The sequence below is a fragment of the Monodelphis domestica genome, chromosome 1 (assembly GCF_027887165.1).
Source record: "Monodelphis domestica isolate mMonDom1 chromosome 1, mMonDom1.pri, whole genome shotgun sequence".
Classification (NCBI taxonomy): domain Eukaryota; kingdom Metazoa; phylum Chordata; class Mammalia; order Didelphimorphia; family Didelphidae; genus Monodelphis; species Monodelphis domestica.
The window spans coordinates 589,935,447-589,945,620 of record NC_077227.1 but is presented as its reverse complement, the minus strand read 5'-3'; the positions used below and the strand labels follow the sequence as shown (position 1 = coordinate 589,945,620).

General features: G+C 38.3%; 1 pseudogene; it reads right to left on the bottom strand.

The window, feature by feature from the left end:
- Positions 1 to 1,561: 1,561 nt before the first annotated feature.
- LOC130457301 (40S ribosomal protein S2-like) lies at positions 1,562 to 2,886 on the bottom strand (annotated as a pseudogene).
- Between the last annotated feature and the right edge of the window lie 7,288 nt (positions 2,887 to 10,174).

Below are 10,174 nucleotides of genomic sequence, written 5' to 3'. Positions count from 1 at the left end.
CCATAAATAATCATAAATAGCTATCACATAATATTTCGAAATAAGGCTATCAAAGAGATAAGATTGAAAGTGTTGGAGAAACTCAATGGAAAAGGAATCACTAGTAACTTTGAGATTAGAGAAGGATTCTTGGAAGAGTTTGTGGACTGAATTGTGTATGGAAGGAAAGGAGTGGAAGAGTTAACAGATGGAAATCTGAGGAGACATCATCGTAAATGGAGGGAAAAGAATGTACAAATAAATGGAGAAAGGAAGAGGCAGGGCAAGATGAGGGAATAAAAGATATCCATATTGGAAGGATTATAGAGTGGATGAAAGGAAGTAATATTGAATAAGGTTGAAATAATAAAGATGTCTTATTTGATTCTAGTCATTGAGGAATGAATAAAGATTGGTGAGAAAAGGAATTCTCTGATAAGATCCATGTATCAAGATTGCTTGGAAGCTTGGTATCACAAATCCAGCCTCAGATATTTACCAGCTGTTTGACCCTGAACAAGTCACTTAACCTATGTCTATCTCAGTTCCCTCATCGGAGAAACAGGAATGATAATAACACCTATCTAACTCACTGTTTCTTATGAGAATAATATATATTATATATTAAGTTATATATAATAAACCATTTGGCACAACAAAGCACAATATAAGCAAGTGTTAGCTGTTATTATTATTATCACTGGTAAAAACAACTTAGTAAAGGAGAGATTGGAGATGAAAAAGACTAGAAGAAAAAAGGAGCAGATATAAGTTATTAAAATAGTCCAGGCCAGAGATAATTAGGGCCTGAACTAGGCTGATAACAGTGAATATTTATTACTAAATAAATATTCATTTTACAAAAGATTTTTCCATAAGATTCTTCGTGAACTCCCTTAATAAATCCAGAGTGGTATTTGACTGAGAAAAAAATTTTAATTACATACTGTATATCTTGTCTGAATATGTTTACCATGCAAAGCAGGTTTCTGACTCCAGCCTGGCATCCTGATGCTTTGCTCTGGTGACCTGAATTTGCATTACTCTCTCTTGATTTCCTTTCACTTAAACTAGAGATCCAGCAGAAATTAACAGCAGTGACTGCTTGATACCTGCTAACCCTTTGTTCCTGGTTCCTACAATCAGAGCAAATACCCAGGAAGACTCCAAAAAAAAAAAAAGAAAAAGAAAAAAACAATTCACTTCCATGTTAACTTTTTAAGACAGATTCAGTAGCAAGACTTGGACAGGGGATAGATCCTGGGACATAGCAAGGCTTCTGCTGTGAACAATGCCATAGCTCGGTCAGTGAGGAAAGAGAACAGAGCAGAGTCAGGATGGGGGGAAGATCACACGACATGCAGCCACCAGGGGGAGAAAATGCCAAATCATCTGGCAGCTCCTAATTTAATTAATAAATTTTGCTAATAAGGTGCTAATTATCTTTGTTTTTATATTGCGGAAGGATTAAAAGCAATATCAGCACCATCTAATACTATAGTGACATGGGGCAAAGTTCCACTCATTCTATCATAGTTACAACTCCGCTTCATCTTTTTATAAGAAGGTACAATTCAATTTATTACTTGTTCTTAAAAAAAAAAATCATGTGATGACCACCGTAACTGCCTGGGTGCTCCAGATAGCAACCTGAGTGAGTCTTTCCAAGATGGTGTGTGAATTCCTGATGGGGAGATTTGGTGAAGACAGTCTCTTTTCACAGGTCTGGGGTTCCATAGCTACAACACCCAGTGACCTTGCAGGGCACTTTATTAGGTTTACCAATCTTGTTTCCCCAGTAACCAAATCTTGGCCAGAATGATAGTACAGTGAATAGCTGTGGCCACTTTCTTAGAGCTCTTCAAACTGTTGTAAGGAAGAGAGGATTTGAACATGTGAGGTGGGTCTGCAGGGAGATGCAAATGCATTCTAGGATGGGGGGGGGGTGAGACAGTTAATTGAGGTTGGAGCTGGATTCTTCTCTGGTTTGACCTGTAGGGATTGGCTGCTTTCCATTGGTAGCTGTTTCTACCTTGTCTTTCCCATCCTGTCTGCTTCCCTGTTGGCTTGTTGTCATCTACTGAGCTTCCTGGTGTAATCCTGAACCATTTGGGCCATCTGTCTGTAAGATTGGCTCTGGAGTCCTTCTGGATCCAGGATCTCTCCCTGTCCTGCCAAGCTGCCAAAACCCATGGCCTCTATTACCATTAAAAGGGGGGTTGGGTTAGTGTAGGTTTATCTATATTAGGGTCTGGAGTCTTTAGACAGATAGATAAGGATTAGGTTAGTTCAAAATCTATGAAGAAATCTCTGTGAAGAGATATTGAAATCTTGGGGGTTTAGATAGATGTTATTAGTTTAGGATTATCCCAAATTCCCATTACACCTTTCCTTGTTTAATAAATCCAACATCCATCCCTGTTATATAGTGGTCAATGTTTGTTACTTCAGGGCAGGCTCTGCCTGGACTGGGTCTGTTAGTCTGCCAGGCCACAGCCAACCTACTGAGAGTGCCTTCCCAAATCACTTGAATTAATTGATACTGGCCCTATTTGAATCATCTTATCGTACCCCCCAACCACCCTCCATTACAATACCCAGGCCAATGTGCCATTGTAGTCTCCATTGCTACAAAAATTTTGAACCTGGCACATTGCCTGACTCCAGTCTGTTTCTGAATAGGCATGATCTTCAAAACCTCATCCTTCAATGAGGATTCCAAGAAGGAATCTATGATCTCAAACTCCATGACTAGGATTAAAAATAGATCTTCTCTAATGACTTGATCTTCATATCCTTGAGTAGACAGCCCAGTTTTGTGATAGGAACCCATTCCTTGTCTTTGACTTTACCTCCAAGGGAATTGTGGCTGTGGCTGCTGCCTTCAAAGACAGCTCCAGCTTCCATGACCTCAGCCCCCCACTGCCAAAGCCCCCACAGAAGCCACCTTGACAACTGTTAAGGGAAAAATTTAGGGTTGAGACTGAATATATATTTTTAGTTGGTCTCCAGAAATTTAAATTCTAAACCCCAATGAAATACTCAAGTCAGGATGGAATTTTATGGTGGTTTATTTATAATGGAAGGAAGGAATTTGGAATGAGGGAGAGAGAGGGAAAAGAGAAAAAGATCTGCTCCGGCCTGATCTGAACCAAGGGGGTTCAGAGGCCTCAGCCAAGTGGCCTTCCCAAAAGATTAAATCTAGCTCGGCTTCCAGCCACGAGGCCTCCTCCAAGATGAGGGGCCTCCTCAGAGGCTGATGCCTTCATAAATGTCAAGGAAAAGGGGAGTCAGCCTTAACACTCACCACATGATCATCTCAGGGAAGCAGTCTGAGGTCTCACACTTGAGCTCCTCCAAGTCATGTTCCACTGCCAAAAGTTCCTCTCTCAGGAAGTGATGCAAAATACAAAGGCAGTTATTTACATCACTTCCTGTGTCTCACATGTACCAATAGTAGTTTAAACTTGACTTTGGACAACCCAGGCGTTCTGTCAGTTGTTTCTGATTTGTCACTTGCTAACACAAGTGGGTCATAGACCTTCCTCCCCCACATTTAATCCTTAAGTGAGGGTGTATAAATTCTTGGTTCATAGAATTCTAAAGACTAAGCAGGGTGGAGTAAATCTAAAATTCACACTTCCAACACCAAGACACCCGGGACCTCCTATTCCTTTCACAGCATTGGTCTTTTCTGTCATTTGGTGTGTACTAGAAGTGGAAGATACAACCCTTTTTATGTCTTATTCCCCACCATTTACCAATAAAAGACACTGCATCTCCCAGCTCTGAGCATTTTCACTCACTGGAAACTGACAGAATTCCCTTTCCCCCTTCATTTCTGCCTCTTGGCTTCCCTGGCTCACTATCTACAAATCTTTCCCAGGCCTCCTTAATCTTAGTGCCTTCCCGCCAAGGTTATCTTAAACTTATTCTGTATTTGTTTTGTTTGTGCATAGTTGTTTGCATAATGTCTTCTCTATTAAAAGTGTGAGCTTATTGAGAGTAGGGATTGGTTTTTGTTTTTCTGATCTTTGTATCCATAGAGCTTAGCGTAGTGCCTGACATATAGTATATACTTAAAAAAATGTTTGTTGATTAACTGACTCTGACTATCATGGCTTGCCCAATAGCTGTTGTGTGTTAAAATGAGTGTTTTCAATTATGATCACTTGGTCCCATAGCCAATAGCAGTCTGCTTTGAAAACTCCAAGTAAGATGAGAGCACAGAGAAGCAACTAGATGCATAACAGGGTACCAGATGTGGAATCTGAAAGAACTAGGTTCAAATCTGATCTCAGACACTTCCCGAATATCTGACCCTGGGAAAGTCACTTAACCCTGTTTGCCTACCCTGACACTTCTGTATGAGTTGTTACTAAGACAGAAATTTAATAAAAAAGATGAGAGCACAGGGCCCTTTGGAAACAGGACACTAAGGTTTGCTTAGAGAGATGGCACTGTAAGGTGGGAAGCAAAAGTGCCCCAAATAGGCTTTTCTTTCTTCATAGCTTTGCTAAGGGCCAGACCTGACTATGTTAATATGAAAACACAAATCCTGAGCCTTCCAAGAGAAGGGAGACTCTGCAGATCCTCTCTCAGCTCCTAAACTTGGAATCATAGAAAGTTATTCCTGGAAAAGACCTTTGAGAACTAGTACAACCTGTTCATTTAACATAGGAGGGAACTAAGTCTCAAAGAAGTTTTTGTATTTTCTTTTGCAACATGGCCAATATGGAAATATGTTTTATATGACTTCACATGTATAATAAATATCATATGGTATGATTTCTTAAGGGGAGAGAAAGGGTGGAAGAGAAGGACACAATTTGAACCTTTGGGACACAAAAATTTTTTAATTTAAATTTTGACAAAAATTTTTAAATGAATGTTAAAGTTTTGCACATTTAATTGGGAAATATTCAATGAAATAAATAAAAATATATTGAAAGTTTGCCACAAAAATTTTACCTGACTTGCCAAAGGTCACAAAACAAGTAAGCAACAGAACCAGAGATTAGTTCTGAATTCGTCTAATGCTTTAACACTAGACTACACTGCCTCACAGAGTACTTAGTAGTTTGTGTTTTATTTTTAATTTTTAAATTTTTTCTACTTAAGAGTTTCATCTTACAATTATTTTTGGATACAGTTTTATCCTTTCAAGCTTAGTTATGTTGTCAAAAACTAGACAAGCTCTTGCTTTTCTTCAGATTCCTCTATAAAATCAGATTCCAAACATTTTTCATTTTAAGTCCTACATATTTGAACTTCTCATCATATATATAACAATATATATATATATCATATTTATAACAATCATCAAATAACAAAGGGAGTTAGTTTTGAAGCTATATTTATGCCAATAGTTAATACTCTCCCTGTGTGACTTGTTCCCTATGCTTCTCCTTTGGTTTATTGTGTATATGTACTTTCCTTTCAACAATCCTACTGTATTGGTGTCATGAGAAAATCTGTTTAAAAAAGCTATTATGAAATTACAAATTTTAAGCATCTATATTAATGTTCGAAATAATTAATAATAAAAGCAATGCAAATTAAAACAAACTTTGAGATTTCATCTCCCACCCAGCAAATTGATAAAGCTAGAAAAAGGTAGAAATAGTCAGTGTCAGAGGAAATGTAGTAAAAAGACACACTAATACATTGTTGGTGATGCTGTGAATTAATTGGTCCATCAATTTAGGAAAGCAATTTGGAATTATATGAAAGAAATTACTTAAATGACCACCATTAGGAGTATACTCCAAGAAAGTCAGTGATAAAAAGAAAAAGAGTTCTATACATCAAAATACTCCTAGAAATATTTTCTTTTTTTTTTTAAACCGATACCTTCCATCTTACAATCAATACTATGCATTGGTTCTAAAGCAAAAGAAAAGCTGTAGGGGCTAGGCAATAGGGGTTAAGTACCCAGGGTCACACACCTAAGAGGTATCTGAGCCCCAAACCTCCCATCTCTACGTCTGGCTCTTAATGCACAGAGACATCTAATTGCTTCTCCTTTGCCCCCAGCAACATTTTCTGTAGTGGCAAAGATCTAGAAAGAAAGTAGATAATCAATGATTGGTAATGACTAAACAAATTGTGGCACATGAATATAATGGATTATTTTTGTGCTCTAGGAAATTATAAACTTGGTGAACACAAAAGAGCATGGAAATATTTAAATAGGTTGATACAAAGTGAAGTAATCAGAGCTAAGCAATAATAGACACCTTTACTCAGTGTAAATAGATAAAACAATAACAATTATTATTCAGTGGTTTTTAGTCATGTCCATCTCTCTGCAGCCCCATTTGAGATGTTATTGGCAGAAATACTGTAGTGGTTTCCCATTTCCTTCTCCAGCTTATTTTACAGATGAGGAAACTGGGTTAAGTGACTTAACAAGGACCCATATCCCGGGACACACAGAGAGTAAGTGTCTGAGGCCAGATTTGAACTCAGGAAAATAAGTGTTCTTAACTCTAGACCTGACTCTATCTACCACACCACCTGCCTGCCCCTATACTAAGAATAAAATAATCAAAATTAAATACTATATAATTGTAATGACCAAACTTGGCCTCAAAGGAAAACTACAGAAATATATATCTCTTCATTTTCTGTGTGTGTGCAGGTGTGCGTGTGTGTGTGCGCACGTGCGTGTGTGTGTGTGTGTGTGTGTGTGTGTGTGTGTGTGTGTGTTTGCTGGTTGTGGACTATGGGTTTAGAACACAGCATATAATATCATATTTTTGATATGGTAGTCAATTTTCCTGAATGGAATTTTCCCCCCATTTAAAAAATTCATTGTTATAAGAGAGAGTACCTTCTGGAAGAAGGATAGGAGGATACTTTGGGAGATGAAGGTGATATAAAAACAAAAGATGTCATCAAAATGTTTTTTAAGCTATCACTGTGGGTTCTATGCATAGTAGATCTCTAGTCTTAGATATCTCAACATCTTGGAGAAAATGTTTCATGATGTCATAAAATCATTGAATATCAGTTTTAGAATGTATCTAAGAGATCACTTAATCCAGCTTGTATCACACTATCTTCTCTAGCAAGTAGATGTCCAGCCCTACCCTTAGAGAACTCCAATGATTAGAACTAGATTATGGAATAGCTCTAATTGTTAGAAAGTATGTCTCAGGATGAAGACAAAATTCTCTCCACCTTCTAACCATTCATTATTCCTACTTCTGTACCCCGGATCAATGCAGAAAAATGTCCTTACAAAGGAATGAATAAATGAGATCTTTTCAGTGTAAAGAGTGGAGCTGTCCTGGGAGCAATCTTAAGCAACATTTTTATAAACTTTATAGATTATCTTAAATAGGGAGAAGATAGTAAAATCTCTACTTTTGCCGATGTCACTGAATAGCCTAAATGAAAATCTTAATAGGTTTAGACTATTTTTACTTCCTGACCTACACTTAGTTGCCTATATCTGCATCCATTATGGACTTTCTCCAGTTCCCACTGAAACCACCATTTCTTATTTCTACTTCATGTGGAGCCATGACTCCTCTGAGAACTGGTCCAGTGCCAACCTTACTTTCATCCTCTGACTGTACTGAAAAGCTCATGTCCTTTCCCATCCACAAAAATTATCAAGAGATGAATTAGGGAGGACTTGTGTGCAGCTGAGGAATCCCACAACAAGTTTGTGATGAAAGTCAATGACTTGGAAATCAGTACAGCAACAGAAGCTGGCAAAAACTATATTAATATAGCAGAGGGCAGGATGGTGAAAGGCATCATTAAAATGGAACAGCAAACCCAAAAAATAATTCAACTGAAAAAATATTGAGAAGCAATGTGTTGAAACAGATGGGTTTGTAAAGCAGATCAAGGGGAGAGAACCTCAGAATTATATAAAGGTTTAAATTGAAAGGGTAGACTAAAATTTAACATGACATAGCTATCTTAAGGAAACCTACAGCTACAGGAATGATACCTGAAAAATCTAATTCAAATAAAAAATCACCCTGGGAGGTTTTCCAGGGCTTAATGCTTCCCCCAAAAAAGTGTTACTTCAAAAAGTGTAGCATCTTACAACTGCTTGACTACATAGGTTGAGGGATATGGCTGGGGATGTAGACTCTAAATGAACATACTAGTACAAACACCAGCAACATGGAAATAGGTTCTGACTAAGGACACATGTAATATCCAGTGGAATTGCACGTCGGCTACAGGAAGGCTGAGGTTAGGGGAGGGAGTGATAGAATTCTTGTAACCAAGGAATAATGTTCTAAATTGACTAAATAAAAATTCTGAAAAAGTGTAGCATCTTGGGTTCCTCCTCACACCTGGAGCCCCAGAACATTGCCTCAGGCTCAAGGCATTTTGTAGGTTAATAACCATTCAAAACCCTTAGTTCCTAAACCCTGCCCAGGTTATTTAATTTTTCTAAGTATCCAGAAAGAACAAAGTTCAAAGCAAAGGACACTGAATCAAATCAATGAGAAACAAGAAAAGATCAGCTCTTTCAGGGGAGTTCACAAACACAGAAAAGAGAGATAAACAGGGAACATGTGTGAAGGGATAAGCTTGTAGGGATCATGTGCAGCCCAGACACATACATAAGGACACATGTGACTAGAATATATGCACAACTAGAACTTACTTCTCTGACCCTCACAGTCCTGGTACCCTCTGGTTTATCCTCCTCTAGTATTCTTTGCCAAGCCACTGGGCACTGTATTGTCTTTGCTAGGCATCATTAGTATCTTGTCACTTAAGCTAAGGATTGCCTCTTCCTAGGACTCTGAGAGCTGCTGTATTCATTTAACTTCTCCCTGCTGTTATGGGCAGGTCATCTGTTATTTAGAGGTCTTTGAGTCTCTTGATCTCTCTGCTAACATTTCCTAGGAGCACAGGTGCTTGGTTAGCCTCTCTCTCATAAGGGAGGACAAACTTGCCATTTGCATGGCTTTGGAGAATTGTCCAGGGGCTATCAAAGTGGTAGTAGTAGTAGTCTCTCGGTAACCGAGGATGACGATTGTCTTTGTGCCCTTTCATCTGTGATGTAGATGAGTGTGCTCAAAGACACTTGTGCGTGACGAAGATTTAAGTGGAAAAGTCGGTGCACAGAGACAGTCCCACTGTCTCGGCGTTGGAAGCCTGGGTCCATTGGCATGAAAAATCGTTACACCTGGAGACTTCCTCAGCTGTATTGGATGGCCATGTTGTCTTTTGTGCTCCAACATGCCCTAAGCATTCCACAGTGCTTTGCTGCGTCGCCCTCTCAGCCGTTGAACCTTCTTATTGGTTTCTTCCATCTGTTCTGTGTTCAAAGTGGTACCTAGTGAGATAACCAGCAAGTTCTCAGTGGCCCTCAAGATCAAGTCTATTTGCCCCCCACCCCAATTCTCTGCTTTATTCACTTGAATTTTGTAATCCTAGCTAATAATCAGATTTGGAGTTATCTTTGGAAAATTCCTTTTAATTTCTTTCACATCTCTGATGGTCACTATGCCATCATTTAAGCTCTTTCAGAAATTTCACTTAATAAAATCAGAAGATCAATTTGGGAGTGAGGCAATGAGGCTTTCTTTAGTCTCCAAGTTGCCAAGATAAGAAGTCAAATAAAGTGAACAAGTATTTAAGAGCCTACTACGTGGCAGGCTAAGTGCTGGGAATTCAAATTAAAACAAAGGGGCAGCTAGGTGGCTCAGTGGATAGAGTACCAAATCTGGAGACAGCAGGTCTTGGGTTCAAATGTGATCTCTGACACTTTCTAGTTGTATCTCTTTGGGCAAGTCACTTAACCCCAAATGCCAAGCTCTTACTTATCTTCTGCCTTGGAACTGATACTTAGTATGAATACTAAGACCAAAGGTAAAAAAATTTTTTTAAAAGAAAGGAAAAAAAAAACAGTCCCCACTCTCAAAGAGCTCACAGTCTGGTAGGAGAACAACATGTAAATAACTATGTACAAATAAGATATATACAGGATAAATTGGAGATAATCACAGAGGGAAGATACTAAGATTAACTAGGACTTAATTTGCCATGCAAATCTTGAGACAAGAACAAAAGAGTGAGGCGAAGCCATAAATAGTAAGGGCTTATTAATATTGAATAAAGTAGGACTAAATAAAGTAGGAGCTATAGTTATAAAGAAAAAAGTAAATTTTCAAAAGCTAGGAAATTAACAATAACAAGAGATTTCAATACC